This window comes from Salmo salar, chromosome 27 (genome assembly GCF_965601325.2).
Source record: "Salmo salar chromosome 27, fSalSal1, whole genome shotgun sequence".
NCBI lineage: Eukaryota > Metazoa > Chordata > Actinopteri > Salmoniformes > Salmonidae > Salmo > Salmo salar.
Genome location: NC_138317.1, coordinates 12,421,788 through 12,440,262, shown reverse-complemented (window position 1 = coordinate 12,440,262; position 18,475 = coordinate 12,421,788). Strand labels below are relative to the sequence as shown.

At 41.5% G+C, this 18,475-nt stretch overlaps 1 long non-coding RNA gene across 1 annotated transcript; it reads left to right on the top strand.

Annotated features, from left to right (window-relative positions):
- The first annotated feature begins 280 nt into the window (after window positions 1–280).
- Window positions 281–5,393, top strand: LOC145864340 (uncharacterized). Its single transcript, XR_014382907.1, has 2 exons — window positions 281–657; window positions 4,882–5,393. It is a non-coding gene; the product is annotated as an uncharacterized LOC145864340 (long non-coding RNA).
- The last annotated feature ends 13,082 nt before the right edge of the window (window positions 5,394–18,475 follow it).

Genomic DNA, 18,475 nt, shown 5'->3' with positions numbered 1-18,475 from the left:
TGATTGGCCAGGGATATAAAACATATCAGCATATACCTCTAGGTTTATATAACCCTGATCTAGTACAAATTTAGTTATAATCCCTGAAGAATGATACAATTACCTTAAAGATGCCTCTCCATACAGTAACATCCACTGTAACAGTAAAACAATGAAATGTACGACAGAATACATAAATTGAAGAGAATGAAGAGGCAAGATGGTGCCGACAGACATGGCAGCTTTGCTTCTAGCATTTCGCTACACCCGCAATAACATCTGCTAAATATGTGTATTTTTTTTTGTGGACCCAAGGAAGAGTAGCTGCTGCTAAACAAATGTGTGTAAAATTGCAATAGTCAATATCAGTATATAGGCTACTGTAAAATTGCAAACACATTACAAACATACATCTTCTTTGAACATCTTTTACTTTGTGATAAAAAAAAACAAGTCGATAATGCTATGTCTGGCTAGTAAAAAAGCTAATTGATGTATTTGATCGGTTTCCCTACAAATGTGTGTTGTTATTACACCGTGCCTGGCCTGTAAGTGCGCAATAGCTTTCCAGTCATCGACACATTGTATGGAGGAACGAGCATAAAAGTAGACTACAAATGCTACAATACAATTACAACAAGTAGACTATTGTGATAGTAGACCGCAGCAGTTTATATGGTAAGCGATTTTAAAAGTATATTAATTTTATTATTCTTTGCCACACCTGGCAGTACATTTTCACTTTCACTTTGATATTCGAGTACACCATTTACCGCTTTGACTCTGGCAAATACATTCTAGTGAAAAAATATACAACAAAAAGCATCAAATTAGGTCTATACATCTTGCTAATTACACTACAGACGTGTTCTAAAGATATATCACTATTTTAAAAAGAATATGTCGATGGAAAGCTCCTTCACAAATGTCCTTCGAATATGGTGTATTTCTTAGGAGTTTGAAGAGTATTTCTATCCAATGATTTGATGGCTGAAATAAACCTAGCTGTTGTCAGGTAAAATAGAGCGTGGGACGTTTCCGTGGCGTCATACTGAAGAAAAATATAGCCACGGCTATGAAAATATTCGAACATATTTTTACTTGAAATCAAATATTTAATAAAATCTCTATAATGAGTCAATAACAAAAAAATAAATATTCTTACAACTCTATCATAGGTTTACTTGATTGTAACCCCTGATCTTATCTTTATTTTATGAGGTACTTAGACTTTTGAAACTTGTCACTGACAATTCATGTGAAGTGATATTTATTTATTTGCTTTACTTTAATGTTATTGTATGTTTCTTATGAGAAAATATACTTGTAGTGATATCCTATGTTCATTTGTTATTGTAATGCAATTAATAAAAGATAGAATTTATAGATAATTGGCCCTCTTTCTGGGACTCACCCACAAACAGGACCAAGCCTGGCCTGTTGAGGAGTGACGGACTCCATCCTAGCTGGAGGGGTGCTCTCATCTTATCTACGAACATAGACAGGGCTCTAACTCCTCTAGCTCCACAATGAAATAGGGTGCAGGCCAGGCAGCAGGCTGTTAGCCAGCCTGCCAGCTTAGTGGAGTCTGCCACTAGCACAGTCAGCGTAGTCAGCTCAGCTTTCCCCATTGAGACCGTGTCTGTGCCTCGATCTAGGTTGGGCAAAATTAAAAATGGCGGTGTTCGCTTTAGCAATCTCACTAGTATAAAGACCTCCTCCATTCCTGCCATTATTGAAAGAGATTGTGATACCTCACATCTCAAAATTGGGTTACTTAATGTTAGATCCCTCACTTCAAAGGCAGTTATAGTCAATGAACTAATCACTGATCATAATCTTGATGTGATTGGCCTGACTGAAACATGGCTTAAGCCTGATGAATTTACTGTGTTAAATGAGTCCACAGACCCACTCCAAAAGGCTTTCGGAGCCATCATCGACTCAGTGGGTTTTGTCCAACATGTCTCTGGACCTACTCACTGCCACAGTCATACTCTGGACCTAGTTTTGTCCCATGGAATAAATGTTGTGGATCTTAATGTTTTTCCTCATAATCCTGCACTATCGGACCACCATTTTATTACGTTTGCAATCGCAACAAATAATCTGCTCAGACCCCAACCAAGGAGCATTAAAAGTCGTGCTATAAATTCTCAGACAACCCAAAGATTCCTTGATGCCCTTCCAGACTGCCTCTGCCTACCCAAGGACGTCAGAGGACAAAAATCAGTTAACCACCTAACCGAGGAACTCAATTTAACCTTGCGCAATACCCTAGATGCAGTTGCACCCCTAAAAACTAAAAACATCTGTCATAAGAAACTAGCTCCCTGGTATACAGAAAATACACGAACTCTGAAGCAAGCTTCCAGAAAATTGGTACGGAAATGGCGCCACACCAAACTGGAAGTCTTCCGACTAGCTTGGAAAGACAGTACCGTGCAGTATCGAAGAGCCCTCACTGCTGCTCGATCATCCTATTTTTCCAACTTAATTGAGGAAAATAAGAACAATCCGAAATTTCTTTTTGATACTGTCGCAAAGCTAACTAAAAAGCAGCCTTCGCAAATGGAGGATGGCTTTCACTTCAGCAGTAATACATTTATGAACTTCTTTGAGGAAAATATCATGATCATTAGAAAGCAAATTACAGACTCCTCTTTAAATCTGGGTATTCCTCCAAAGCTCCATTGTCCTGAGTCTACACAACTCTGCCAGGACCTAGGATCAAGGGAGATACTAAAGTGTTTTAGTACTATATCTCTTGACACAATGATGAAAATAATCATGGCCTCCAAACCCTCAAGCTGCATACTGGACCCTATTCCAACTAAACTACTGAAAGAGCTGCTTCCTGTGCTTGGCCCTCCTATGTTGAACATAATAAACGGCTCTCTATCCACCGGATGTGTACCAAGCTCACTAAAAGTGGCAGTAATAAAGCCTCTCTTGAAAAAGCCGAATCTTGATCCAGAAATTATTAAAAAAACTATCGGCCTATATCGAATCTTCCATTCCTCTCAAAAATGTTAGAAAAAGCTGTTGCACAGCAACTCACTTCCATCCTGAAGACAAACAATGTATACGAAACGCTTCAGTCTGGTTTTAGACCCCATCATATCACTGAGACCGCACTTGTGAAGGTGGTAAATGACCTTTTAATGACGTCAGACCGAGGCTCTGCATCTGTCCTCGTGCTCCTAGATCTTAGTGTCGCTTTTGATACCATCGATCACCACATTCTTTTGGAGAGATTGGAACCCAAATTGGTCTACATGGACAAGTTCTGGCCTGGTTTAGATCTTATCTGTCGGAAAGATATCAGTTTGTCTCTGTGAATGGTTTGTCCTCTGACAAATCAATTGTAAATTTCGGTGTTCCTCAAGGTTCCGTTTTAGGACCACTATTGTTTTCACTATATATTTTACCTCTTGGGGATGTCATTCGAAAACATAATGTTAAATTTCACTGCTATGCGGACGACACACAGCTGTACATTTCAATGAAACATGGTGAAGCCCCAAAATTGCCCTCGCTAGAAGCCTGTGTTTCAGACATAAAGAAGTGGATGGCTGCAAACTTTCTACTTTTAAACTCGGACAAAACAGAGATGCTTGTTCTAGGTCCCAAGAAACAAAGAGATCTTCTGTTGAATCTGACAATTAATCTGGATGGTTGTACAGTCGTCTCAAATAAAACTGTGAAGGACCTCGGCGTTACTCTGGACCCTGATCTCTCTTTTGAAGAACATATCAAGACTGTTTCAAGGACAGCTTTTTTCCATCTACGTAACATTGCAAAAATCAGAAACTTTCTGTCCAAAAATGACGCAGAAAAATTAATACATGCTTTTGTTACTTCTAGGCTGGACTACTGCAATGCTCTACTTTCCGGCTACCCGGATAAAGCACTAAATAAACTTCAGTTAGTGCTAAATACGGCTGCTAGAATCCTGACTAGAACCCAAAAATTTTATCATATTACTCCAGTGCTAGCCTCCCTACACTGGCTTCCTGTTAAGGCAAGGGCTGATTTCAAGGTTTTACTGCTAACCTACAAAGCATTACATGGGCTTGCTCCTACCTATCTTTCCGATTTGGTCCTGCCGTACATACCTACACGTACGCTACGGTCACAAGACGCAGGCCTCCTAATTGTCCCTAGAATTTCTAAGCAAACGGCTGGAGGTAGGGCTTTCTCCTATAGAGCTCCATTTTTATGGAATGGTCTGCCTACCAATGTGAGAGACGCAGACTCAGTCTCAACCTTTAAGTCTTTACTGACGACTTATCTCTTCAGTAGGTCCTATGATTAAGTATAGTCTGGCCCAGGAGTGTGAAGGTGAACGGAAAGGCTGGAGCAACGAACCACCCTTGCTGTCTCTGCCTTGCCGGTTCCCCTCTTTCCACTGGGATTCTCTGCCTCTAACCCTTTTACAGGGGCTGAGTCACTGGCTTACTGGTGTTCTTCCATGCCGTCCATGGGAGGGGTGCGTCACTTGAGTGGGTTGAGTCACTGACGTGGTCTTCCTGTCTGGGTTGGCGCCCCCCCTTGGGTTGTGCCATGGCGGAGATCGTTGTGGGCTATACTCGGCCTTGTCTTAGGACGGTAAGTTGGTGGTTGGAGACATCCCTCTAGTGGTGTGGGGGCTGTGCTTTGGCGAAGTGGGTGGGGTTATATCCTGCCTGTTTGGCCCTGTCCGGGGGTATCATCGGATGGGGCCACAGTGTCTTCTGATCCCTCCTGTCTCAGCCTCCAGTATTTATGCTGCAGTAGTTTATGTGTCGGGGGGCTAGGGTCAGTCTGTTACATCTGGAGTATTTCTCTTGTCTTATCCGGTGTCCTGTGTGAATTTAAATATGCTCTCTCTAATTCTCTCTTTCTGTCTTTCTCTCGGAGGACCTGAGCCCTAGGACCATGCCTCAGGACTACCTGGTATGATGACTCCTTGCTGTCCCCAGTCCACCTGGCCGTGCTGCTGCTCCAGTTTCAACTGTTCTGCCTGCGGCTATGGAACCCTGACCTGTTCACCGGACGTGCTTGTTGCACCCTCGACAACTACTATGATTATTATTATTTGACCATGCTGGTCATTTATGAACATTTTAACATTTTAACATCTTGACCATGTTCTGTTATAATATCCACCCTGCACAGCCAGAAGAGGACTGGCCACCCCTCATAGCCTGGTTCCTCTCTAGGTTTCTTCCTAGGTTTTTGGCCTTTCTAGGGAGTTTTTCCTAGGGAGTTTTTCCTAGCCACCGTGCTTCTTTCACATGCTTTGCTTGCTGTTTGGGGTTTTAGGCTGGGTTTCTGTACAGCACTTTGAGATATCAGCTGATGTACGAAGGGCTATATAAAAATAAATTTGATTTGATTTGTTTGATTAATAAAATTTTTTTTTAAAAGGCTATCAAAATACTGTGATTTTTCATTGTAGGTTGAAATGGATAGCTTAAATCATGGACAACATAAAATATACATTCACATACCCTCAATCATTTTATTATGTAACAATTATGAGAGTTTGTATTTTACATTGACAGACATTTTCTGACCACTTGGTAAACTTTCTCTTTATCGGCTTGTCATTCTCTTTTTCTCTGATGATACACATCTCATCATAATGTAATGATTGATTGCTCTGACATAGGTGTCAATCAGCACATCTCTACTGTCAACTCATCCCTCCCTTCATCATCTTTATCCTCCAGCCCTCTACCTTACCGTTTTCCAAGTTCCCCACACTCCAGAAGTCCGAGTGCCTCCTCTTTTTCCCGACCCTTCCCTCCTTTGTTACTTCCTTCCGAAGCAGAACCCGAAGCCTCCCGTCTTTTTGTTGAAAGCCTGAAGCCCACCAGTGATAGATTTAAGAGCCTCTTTCCTCCCCCCTCTCCTTCCTCTTCTCCCCCCCTCTTGGTAGTGCAGAGTGTCCATAGGGTAGCCGGGGAAGGGACCCAGCGACCACCTCTCCAGATCCCCCCTCATCAAGCCCTTCTGTCCCCCAGCTGTTCTCTGCCACCAGCTCCCTGAGCAGGCCCAGACGTGGGTCCTCTGGTCCCAGCTCCAGCAGCGGCCCCCAAGAGCGGAGGCCCGCTGCAGCTACAGCCCCTGGGACATCGAGGGAGGCTTGGAGCTGGAGTAAGTCAGCCTCCCACTCAGGGTTCGCCAACCTGGGTAGGATGGCAAGGGGGAAGTGGGGGTGCCCGTGTGCCCCCGAGATGGGAACCAGCAGAGCCAGTGAGAAAAGAGTGAGCATCAGCTGAGAGGCACAGAGAAGGAACGAAGATAGTCTCATCTATAGGTTGTTGGAAAGATAAAGTAGTTGTGAAATAAATCAAACCTATCCAGATATTTGCAAGCCCTGATTCTTAGGGCCCTGTTCAAGAATAAGAAAAACATAACTGTGTGGTGCAACAAAGAAGATAAACATCATAACACAGCATTTCTTCTTCCCACACAAAAATATTATTTTACCCTGAAATAGCACTAAGTGAGTTAGATAAGATAGGACAGCAGCACACAAAATGCACACCTAACATGCAGATTTCTACAGGTATTTACTTAGAACCATTTACTATGTAAGCACTGAATCATATGTACCTGTTGACAATATTATTACACAGAAATAAACAGAATATCAACATCCACACCTAATACCAACCACATGAGCATTGATATATCCATTGGCTTACCTTGTAGAGTTTTCAGTGTTTCTGCCTTGACATTCCCCTGACCCTTTAAATACCCCATAAATTAAGAGTTTATCAGCTGACAGCATCGTGATTGGTTAATCGGGCCCTTGACGCACAAGTGTAACGCAACTCTGACATCTACATTCTTCTGACTTGGAAACACGTCTTACTTAACTGATGGACTCTAAAGTGTCCAATTATTGTACTTGCTTGTGAAGTGATTCATTAGGATTTGAAGAAACCTCCTTAAGGTCTCAGTCATTGAGGTCATCTCACAGGGAGGACACAGACACACCTGAAAGAATTCCATTGTCCGGTTCTGTAAGGATCGACGTTGGTAGAGACGAGAAGCAGGTACAGGGAGTTAACATTTAATAATTATCGGACATGGAACGGAACAGGACAGGAATGCCTCTGGACAAGAACACATAACGACATTAATGCTGACACAGGGAATAAAGTGAGGAGCAGACCAATATAGAGGGGATAATCAACTAAGTAATGGAGTACAGGTGAGTCCAAAATTACGCAGCTGTGCGTAATGATGGTGGCAGGTGTGCGTAATGTAGGCAGTCTGTCGCCCTCGAGCGCCAGAGAGGGAGAGCGGGAGCAGGCGTGACAGGTTCCTGACATAATCCCAGTCATTACAGACATAGTTCATAAATACTCTGGATCAGTCACTTTTCCCAATTGAACTATTCAAGTAAAAACGTTATAAAACAAGACTACTATTACGATTATACAATACCAACTATGTCTGAAATTCCAACACGAAAGATAACTTCTCTTTTGCTTTCTGTTTACCATGTAAAAAAATCACTATGGTGAATTAAGTTTGTTGGAGCCTCTCCAGCGCGCTGACAATAAACAATGATTCATTTAAGATTGCCTTCGAGTGTCCCTCGTGGTAATTTCCAAGACACAATCGTAAGTGGTTTATTGAGGTCACACCCAAACTATAGATTAAATTAATTACTTAACAGAGCGGTTATCCTCACAGAGGACAGTCCTCTGTGCTTAGTAAATGTTCCTTTTAAAGAGATTCTCCTGTACTTTTGTATACTTTTAGCCAGTAGTTCTGAAAGTTGTGCTCACGAGCCAAAAGTGTTCCCTGAAAATTGCTTGCTCTGTCACACAAACTGTCACACAAACTGTCAACTGCGTTTATTTTCAGCAAACTTAACGTGTAAATATTTGTATGAACATAACAAGATTCAACATCTGCCACATAAACTGAACAGGTTCCACAGACATGTGACTAGCAGAAATTGAATAATGTGTCCCTGAACAAAGGGGTGGTCAAAATCAAAAGTAACAGTCAGTATCTGGTGTAGCCACCAGCTGCATTAAGTACTGCAGTGCATCTCCTCTTCATGGATTGCACTAGATTTGCCAGTTCTTGCTGTGAGATGTTACCCCACTCTTCCACCAAGGCACCTGCAAGTTCCCAGACATTTCTGGGGGGAATGGCCCTAGCCCTCGCCCTCCGATCCAACAGGTCCCAGACGTGCTCACTGGGATTGAGATCCAGGCTCTTCACTGGCTACGGCTGAACACTGACATTCTTGTCTTGCAGGAAATCATGCAGTATGGCTGGTGGCATTGTCATGCTGGAGGGTCATGTCAGGATGAGCCTGCAGGAATGGTATCACATGAGGGAGGAGGATGTCTTCCCTGTAATGCACAGCGTTGAGATTGCCTGCAATGACAACAAGCTCAGTCCGATGATGCTGTGACACACCGCCCCTGACCATGACGGACCATCCACCTCCAAATTGATCCCGCTCCAGAGTACAGGCCTCGGTGTAACACTCATTCCTTCGACGATAAACGCGAATCCGACCATCACCCCTGGTGAGACAAAACCATGACTCATCAGTGAAGAGCCCTTTTTGCCAGTCCTGTCTGGTGGAGCGACGGTGGGTTTGTGCCCATAGGCGACGTTGTTGCAGGTGATGTCTGGTAAGGACCTGCCTTACAACAGGCCTACAAGCCCTCAGTTCAGCCTCTCTCAGCTTATTGAGGACAGTCTGAGCACTGATGGAGGGATTGTGCGTTCCTGGTGTAACTCGGGCAGTTGTTGTTGCAATCCTGTACCTGTCCCGCAGGTTTGATGTTCGGATGTACCGATCCTGTGCAGATGTTGTTACACGTGGTCTGCCACTGCAAGGATGACCAGCTGTCCGTCCTGTCTCCCTGTAGAGCTGTCTTAGGCATCTCACAGTACAGACATTGCCATTTATTGCCCTGGCCACATCTGCAGTCCTCACGCCTCCTTGCAGCATGCCTAAGGCATATTAACGCAGATGAGCAGGGACCCTGGGCATCTTTCTTTTTGGGGTTTTCAGAGTCTGTAGAAACTTTAGTGTCCTAAGTTTTCATAACTGTGACCTTAATTGCCTACCGTCTGTAAGCTGTTAGTGTCTTAATGACCGTTCCACAGGTGCATGTTCATTAATTGTTTATGGTTCATTGAACAAGCATGGGAAACAGTGTTTAAACCCTTTACAATAAAGATCTGTGAAGTTATTTGGATTTTTACGAATTATTTTTGAAAGACAGGGTCCTGAAAAAGGGGCGTTTCTTTTTTTGCTTAATTTATGTGCTCCCTCTCTTGCTCTGCTGTGTGTGCATCTTGCTAGCTGTTACTCAAATGGGAAAGGGGCTGAAGCTCATTGGCTGAAATTCTAATTGCTAGGGGGCTGGCCCATGTGGGGGAAAATGGTGCTGCACAGCTTCCAGAAAACAGTCGCTTTCAAACTAGGGATTTTGTGGCCAATTGAGGTAAAACAGTAATTCTGCTAATAGATTATGTATGAACTACACATTGAAACATCCAGCCCAAAGCAGGAGGTTTGAAAAATACTTCCTAATTGCCAAAATTCCGGAGCATGTCTAAGAGGATTGTAGCATGATCCTAACTTAACCTGGTCTGTTAAAAGCAGTCTAGTAAGGCATGACTTCTCCGATTTGACTGATAGGAATTTACTTCAGCTATCTGATCTGTTGAAAAATGCTTTTAGACAACGAGTAGATTAAAGACAACCTATACTTCCATTAGTTAATACAGAACATTTATTAAAGTACAAAGATACAAAGACCTCATATTGTCATAATAGGGGTGGGATTGGGTTACTTGATATTGCACACACACATTTCCTGGCACTTACTGTGTACAATATCATCACAAACATCTATACATCTTATTATTGATTACTGCATTGTTGGGTTTAGAGCTTGCAAGAAAGGCATTTCACTGTACTTGTGCACATGACATTAAAAATTGAAACTCTAAACTACATGCACATACTGATATTATAACCATGACAAACTGTGGAACAAAACAAGTAGTCACGAGGAATAATCATAAAATGCTTAAATTTACCATAACATTATTATATACTGAACAAAAATATAAACACAAGATGAAAAAATATCACAGATTTTACCGACTTACAGTTCATATAAGGAAATCATTGAAATAAATAATATGATATGCATTGCTGGGTCTCTGCTTTTCACTGACAGTCACATCTCAACAATAATCTATTTTGTATTTGCAGCACGTGCTGCCCAACATGCGGGCTCTTCCAACTGTAGGCCAAATCATGCTTTCTGGTGTAGTATCCGATTTTCAATGATTTTATTTATTTCTGTATAGACAGGAGTAAGCTAATTAGGCTATATAATTTTAGCAATTTAATTATATTTACTTTAGTGAAAGCGTAGCTTCCCCTAGCCTTATGGATACGCCGCCTATGCCTTTTAATGTGGAATAAACACAACCAGTCAGGAGGTTTTCATCTGACTGCCAAACAATCGCTTAACAAAGGCGCTCCTATAGGCTATCTGCGAACATTCGTCCACTCACTAAATAGTTTCAGCATCCAAACCCCAACAGTGCACTGAGCAGCCGCAATGTGATGAATGGAAAGAGACACCTGTTACAAAACACCTAGGTGTATTGTGATGACATTCTGCCATTGTCATTAGGCCTACACTTAGCCTAGCCTGAATTGATGCATCCACTGTTGTCCACGCGGTCCTCAGACTCCGAATTGACCTCCAGCGTCTCGACCTCTCATCTCCACCTTTACAAAATGTAAGTGTTCTCCTCAAACCACAATGCAATTTGGAGCATAGACCACCATGTTAATTCGAAAATGTTTCATGCCTCAGACATGTAGTAATGTTACATAATGGTGTAATAGCCTATATTTTTGAGGGCATGTTGTATTAATTGTGATAGGCTCATGTTTTACAGGTACGGCGTACCCCCAATATTTATTTTGCGGGGACGTCATACTGGACCTTACCGCCTTACTTTCACCCCTGATATATGGCAAACATTAAATGCCTTACAATTGTTTTCTTTCTGAGTGTATTTGTGTAGCGACAAATCCCCTTAAATTCAGGTGGTAAAATAACTAGAAAGAAGCCCATTCTGTTGAGGTAAAAAAAAATATGGATACAGCAATATACACCCAAGGTTAGATAAACCATACCCCATTCGGGTGAGTTTTGGTTAAGTGGGACACTTAGCAAAGTGGGACACTTAAGCTTTGTAATGGATATCTTTAAACGTGTACAATAACACAACCATCAATGCCTGTGTGTTAGTGGGGAGGTATGTGATTGTAAAAAAATGGGTTCAATGGGTATGGCGTCATCATTGTGGGCGTTCGGTCTTCATTGATGACCATAGAGCAGCACCAAAAACAAAAATTGAACTTAAACAACATTTTTTACTTTTTCCAAAGTCATTGTATTCTGTCACAATAATGCTCCTCTACTGTATGTGGCTCTTGTGTGGGATTTGTTTTCAACATCTTTCAGTAAGTTGTTTTGATCTTGAAGGATGATCTCATCCTTGTCGATCTTCATACTAAAGCTGAAAGTATGTGAAGTACACCTAGAAAGTATGTGAAGTACACCTAGGTTCATTGTGTCAAACAGCATGCTCGTTATTCTTCAGTGTTTAGAAGGTAGGTGTTCATGTTACCATTCACCTGCGTCTTCACCATGAAGAGAGAGAGAGAGAGAGAGAGAGAGAGAGAGAGAGAGAGAGAGAGAGAGAGAGACAAACAGAGACAGACAGAAACCAGACCGACAGACAGACAGAAAAATAAAAAGACAGAAAACTAGACAGAAAACCAGACAGACTGACAGAAAACTAGACAGGCAGACAGAAAATCAGACAGACAGACAGAAAACCAGACAGACAGACAGAAAACTAGACAGACAGACGGAAAACTAGACAGACAGACAGAAATACCTCATTAGTGCTCCTCCTCTGGTTGGGGTCCAGGTGAGTGTAGAGGACCACGTCTTGGGCTGAGTGTTCCCAGGTGACCCTGAAGCTCTCTGTGGAGAACTCGCTGCTCCTCAGGTTCAGATGTTTTGAGACAGTCTTTGGATTAGACACAAAGGGCGAGTCATTTAAAGAGAGCACACAACATATATTTTCAATCTAAATTGCTTCCTAAAAACATTCAGAATTTATTGCACACGGGTAGTTCATAGAGTGTAGCACAATGAGATCGCCGCATAGGCTGGATGAAAGGTGGCAATAAATGTTACAAATTCCCTACCTCTTTTTAGCACCTCACAACCCTACCTGTCGTCAGCAGAAAAATAAGTAAATCAAAATGACATATTATTTACACTAAATCCTATCATTAAATTCCTAAGATAAAGAAAAGCAGCTCCCAAGTGCTCACTCCTCCCCAACTCACAGCTGTCATGGTGACTGGTACCAGACTGTGTGTCTTCTCCTCCCAGAGGATCCCTCCCAAAGGATCCCTGCTGGCTAACAACAACATATCCTGACATAATGTAAACATTATACATTACCTTCTCTCCCTCAGTGACATGAATAAGTATATTTCATATTCTCAGAACCCAACAGTCCCTCCTCTTGAACAATAGCTTCCTGCTGTTCATCTTACATAAACTTGGAAATGACTTATACATGAACAAACAATGATAACAAAACATGAACAAAAAAACAAAACATAATTAACATTCACAGTGAGGTTTACAAACTCAGAGACTTATGGCCTCTATTCTATAGTCATACCAAGCACAATCGTATTTCCATTTCTCGTAGAACACTGATAATAACGTGTCCACTGGAGCTGTTGACCTCAAAGCAACAAGAAACACAAAACATAACAGTATTAACAATGTGGTAATCTATGCATAATTATACATGCAAAGAAAACCCAAAGTTTGATAACATGACCATTCCCACTCTCTCTTCACCTGACTATGCCTTCAGGATACTTTTCTGCTGAGTTTGGCAAAAATGAAAGCCTTAAAAACCCTCCTCATGCTTTCGCCCAGTCTTCCCCGTCAGACCACAGGATCCAAGAGGTGTTCCCAAGCCATGTCATTTTCACTTTGTTCCTCATCTCTTTCCTCCTCCATTGCCACCTGATAGGCACGTCACCTGATAGGCGAATGCGTATCCCTAATCAACGCTACATCCTCTTGAGGTAACCCAGCACTGTATATGCTTTCACATCAATGCCTCCAGAATGTTGTCCAGAGTACAATTACCCCAACATCTATCCTTTCATCTGATGCATTAACCAATAAAGCAACTAACCCAACCCAACTATGGTGGTTAAAGTAGCTCCAAGACCCAACCCATCTGCATGTCTATAGTGGAATCTACTCTTTCTCTCTCTCTTTAGCTCCGCTTCCTCTGTCACTGCGTCTTCAAGCTCACCCATTATGCAGCTGGACCTCACTTCACGTGAGAAGGGTGAACCCACCGAGGAGAGACGATCTTTACCACTGCAGGTGCTGTAAGGAGTACTGTGTGTAGACCAGACCAACGCTGTCCCAACACCCCCTCCAGGTGTATCTTGATGTACACTCAATCTCCAGAATTCAGCCCGTTCTCTCGGTTATCTCCTGCTCCTCATGTGCCGCTTTCACCTGGGAATATACACACTGCAACGCATGGGTCATTTCCTGACAACATAGACTCTCCCTACAATGCTACTACAGTAACCCCTGCTACTACTAACACTGCCCATGACGCACACCTCAAAATCCCCAATTTGCGCCGTAGTCCAATTCCATGTGGTTACTATAGCCTCCTTCAATTATTGTCCCTATAGCGACTGCCGTGAGAATAACTACTGCATGGAATCTGTTAAGTGTTCGCTGTCTGTTTGGCTGTTATAAATGGGAAAGAGATCAATGACGTTGGAAGAATATCAAACCTAACAAAACTCTGAGTCACAGGTTTCCTGAAAGTGTCTGAAACGCCAACACTATCTCTGCTACTTTCACCATGATCTGGGTATGTGTAATAGTCCCTATATTGTGCAGTTAGCTGTCCTCCCTCTCCTACGAGCTATCTCCTGTAACAATATACATAGCCTCTGGGAATGATACCACTATCACCCCGACCTCAATTTTTAAGCCCCCACAGATCTCCACCTCAGTCACATTCGATCCCACTTAACAGCCTTATGTAAACCTTCTGTCTCAAACGCAGACCTCATGTGTACCTCGCCTCCTGCTACAGATACATTTGCACATATATCATTCCATCTAACCCATAACACATGGTCACTACTCCTAATGCACTTCTAAAGTTATAAATATACTAAAATATTCTCAAATCAATTAGGCAATATATGTCAGTCCCTCCTCTGGAACAATGATTACTCTATGTTCCACGAAACCTAAAAACATATTGACTTAAACAGGGAAGAGAGAAAATACATGTTTAATAATTTCACACCACCCTTGATGCTACTACAACTGGGGACAGAACCGCCCATCCTTTACGTGCTATGCCGATGTCATGCTGGTCTCCATGCCCGTCTCCTTCATTTTCATCCTTGGGTGTTAACACAAGACACAGACTATGAGCCTTGTATGCAATTAATTGTACCGCATCATCGAGCAATCTATATGTATCGATGCGATTTGACATAAAAATTCTGATGACATGGTAAAAATGATTTTTATAATGAAATAAAAAATTGTTGACCCAAGCTATCATCCAGTGAGTTCTCTAGCAACCTCCCTATTGGAGGACACTTAAAGACAAGGTCTGTACAGCCTCCGTAGGCCTAATACATTTGGGCAGTGTACCCACCCCTCAACAGTCTGAGAGCAACTCTCTCGCTGGAGCCGAATCATAGATAAAACATTTTAGAAATTATCCAACCCAAATTTAGAATGACAGTCTTTAGGGCTTTACTTTGAGTCTATCACTCTAATGCGAGCTTCTCAACCTAGCACACATCTTCACGGTTAGAATGTACATTTATAAGCGGGACCTTTTATTTCCGGTAATAACACTTCTCATTACAACCCCCCTTTGTCCCTGTTTTCCTGTCTCAAGTGGCATGGTAATGAAATATCGGTATCTCAATGCATTCTTAGTCTAAATTGTTCGCAGTGTGTAGACCTTGATTAATACCACCCCCCCTCCCGGCACTTCCTCCTTCCCAACGGCACATTTGTAACTCTTGCCTGTCACATTTGATGGCCCTTGGTAATATAAAGTAATCAGTTTTTCCCACATACGAGTCTCTCACCTGAGCTGCTACCACCATTCTGTCTGGTCCATTTCTCCCACCAGTACACCAGGAGCTTGAGGGAAGTTTGAATGTTATCTCTCCATGCTCACTCCACATGCGCGGTCTCAGGACTCATGGCGCAGTCCTTCCGCCCGTACCCAGGTTAATGAGTCGGACTCAGACAGGAGTGTTGTTACTATCGCATTGAACGCCTCTGTCGCTCTTTCTTCAGCCGGTTAGGGAGGGTTTTGAGGCTCACACACACTGTTTGTGGTCAAATTATTCCTACCATGCATTAAGACACAATCTGACATCACCTTCCATGATAACCTCAAGAGAGGACAGATAGAACAAAAGTTTAGTTCAATTCGTTTCTGATTCAGGAAATCCAGACAAGCATTGACTATATGACAAATTATTACATTCCCAATTTTCTTAATAACCTTATCTCTACGACAAATGTCAAAGAGCATAACAACATACGGTTACTGTTGAAACCATTTCAAAATTTAGTTCATACTCCCTTGTTTTACTGGCGACCTCTCGGAAGAGTTACCAGATCAGGGAGTTAGCACCCTAACCCATGGGGGTATCCCAACAATCCAGCAGACCCAATCTGGTGAAATTTGTATTGAAACAAAACAAAAGTGAAATCAGTAATACACATATCACAATCCATTTGGAGTAACTGTCAACTCTTATTAACATATTTTCCCTTCTATATGCAGACTGAACAAAATACATTTGTGTATTTACCCAAAGACCAGGGCCCCAGGGAACTGGTAATTTCCCCTTTGAACACATGATTCACAACGTGATTCAAAAACAAACACTGCATGTTAACTCAAAAATAATTAAATTGAATAACCAATCAACTTAGATTTACAACTCCATAAGGAAATAATAGTATCTCATAAAGTAATGGTTAAATAGAATAGAGACTGGTGTTTCTTATTCATTTTATAATTAAATCCCACCAGTTTCGATTTCTATTTCATTTCTAATGAGATTGATCAGGCCTCACCAGAAAGTCAGGATACAGGGCATTCGACACCGTTAAATATTTCCTATCCCTTTTTTTCCCCTGTCCTTCCGAAACCCTTTACAAACATTTCAAACATTTCCATCATTCTGCATACCCAATTTAAAACCAAATTGAAAAGGTCCCACAAAATAAATCCCATGGTATCCGGTAAGTTGTGCATGCATGCTGGTGTGTGTGGTAAATCGTAGGTCAAAAACACACATGAACAGGCCTTACTTATCTGGGAACTCCGTTTATGGCCTAATCCAGATACTTTTATACTTAAAACTGACGAATATCACTAACTGCTCTCCCCAAGACAGTCTCAGGGAACATTCACTTCACTCGGGCATAATAGAGGGGTGTTGCGCTACCCGGTTCTGCACATGCGCAGATCAAATACACAGCTGGAATGCTGATTAAGCTGTACATGTCCTAATAATTCTAAAGATTGCTCAGAAAAACAGGTGTTTTTATCGGCGTATGCTTACTCCGATTATGATTTTTGCCGATTAAGATAAGCAGAGTAAGGTGTTTACATGACTAATGCCATACTCGGCCTTCTGCCATAATCAGTTTAATATCGAATTATTAGTGCGCATGTAAACTACTCATTGTTTCATGGGTTGATGTACGAACTAAGATTCATATGTTATCAAGTTTACCATGTGATTTGTTCTGAGGTAAAGAAAATCTCTTTGCAGTGAATTATTGGACACCTTTTTAGACATTAACACTAAGAGCTCGATTCAATCTGTAGCGATCATGCAGAATATCAGCGTTGTAAAGCAGTTCACAATTAAAGGGGAAATCTGTCGTTGCTGTATGCATTATTGGACTTATAAAATCATTATACATACCCATTGATCCTTCAAGAATATAACTTATAAATGCCTCATAAATAAAGGCCAAGTTCACAATTTGTATGATTTATATTTAATCGGGGTTCTGCAGCACCCTCAGCAGACCTACTTCACGCGGCTATGTGCCAATAGACTATGAGCATATATAACACTCAATTCTGTATATCTGTATCTAATTAAAGAATGATAATATTATCTTTTCCCAGTGATAAATTATGACACTAGCAGCACTGACTGGTAATGTTATTAAAAAGTATTGTCAGTTATTTTATTATATATTTCTTAAGTACATAGTGATTGCAGTTGAAACTATGGAAGTACAGATGTTAGTTCTGCTGTTCCAGGTCAAGGCAGCAACGAACGTCTAGAGGGAGGCAATGCTGACTAATGGAGGTAACATAATTTATCATTAATATATTTGTTTTTTATACAATCATGGCCTCATAGGAACTCATTCTTTTTGTAACAGTATTTTTTATTGGAGTTTCCAAATTTTCACCCACATTAAGAGATACAACAACAAAGACAAGGTAAAAAAAACAGCACTCACTTACACATATCCGTATGTATGCACGCACGTACACACACACACACACACACCCTTTCCCTCTCCCCGCTCAGCGCTTCTCTCACCCCATCCCCCTCATTGTGTCTCTCAATACATACATTTTAAACAAACATAAACAGAGATAAAAAAATTAAAAATTAAATTAAATTAAATTAAATTAAAATTAAATTAAATTTAAAAAAGCTCAGTTTAAACCAAGAAGTTGAGTTCCCCACATGGAACGTACAGTGTAATTCTGAAATACATAGACCACCATTCTAAGAGAATCCTTGCAGCATAATAGCTGACACTTCAGGTTCTAGGTAATTTAGGTAAGTTTCCCATACTCTGTAGAACTGATCTGTCTTAGAATGCAATGTACATGTCAGATATTCCAGCGGCACCCATTCAAACAGTATCTTATGCCAATCTTTAATAGAGGGAACCTTATCACTAATCCACTGTAAAAGTATGTTTTTCCTCGCTGCGAAGGTGAGGATGTTGTAAAGCCTCCTCTTACCCACAGAAGTTACATGCCTACTAGGGAGACCTAACAGTAGAGAGACTGGGTCCAATTCTAGATCGACCCCTAGGATCTTTTCAATTTCTTGCAGAACACCCGACCAATATCTTTGTATTTTGGTACATGACCATAAACAATGTGTTAGGGTGCCTGTATCAGTTTTACATTTAAGACATTGAGGAGAAGTGGAAGAGGGGCTAAAAGCATGTCTGCGATTTGGGGATATATGCAATCTGTGTATTATTCTTAATTGAATTGCTCTAGTACGATTACATATAGATATTGTTTTTGC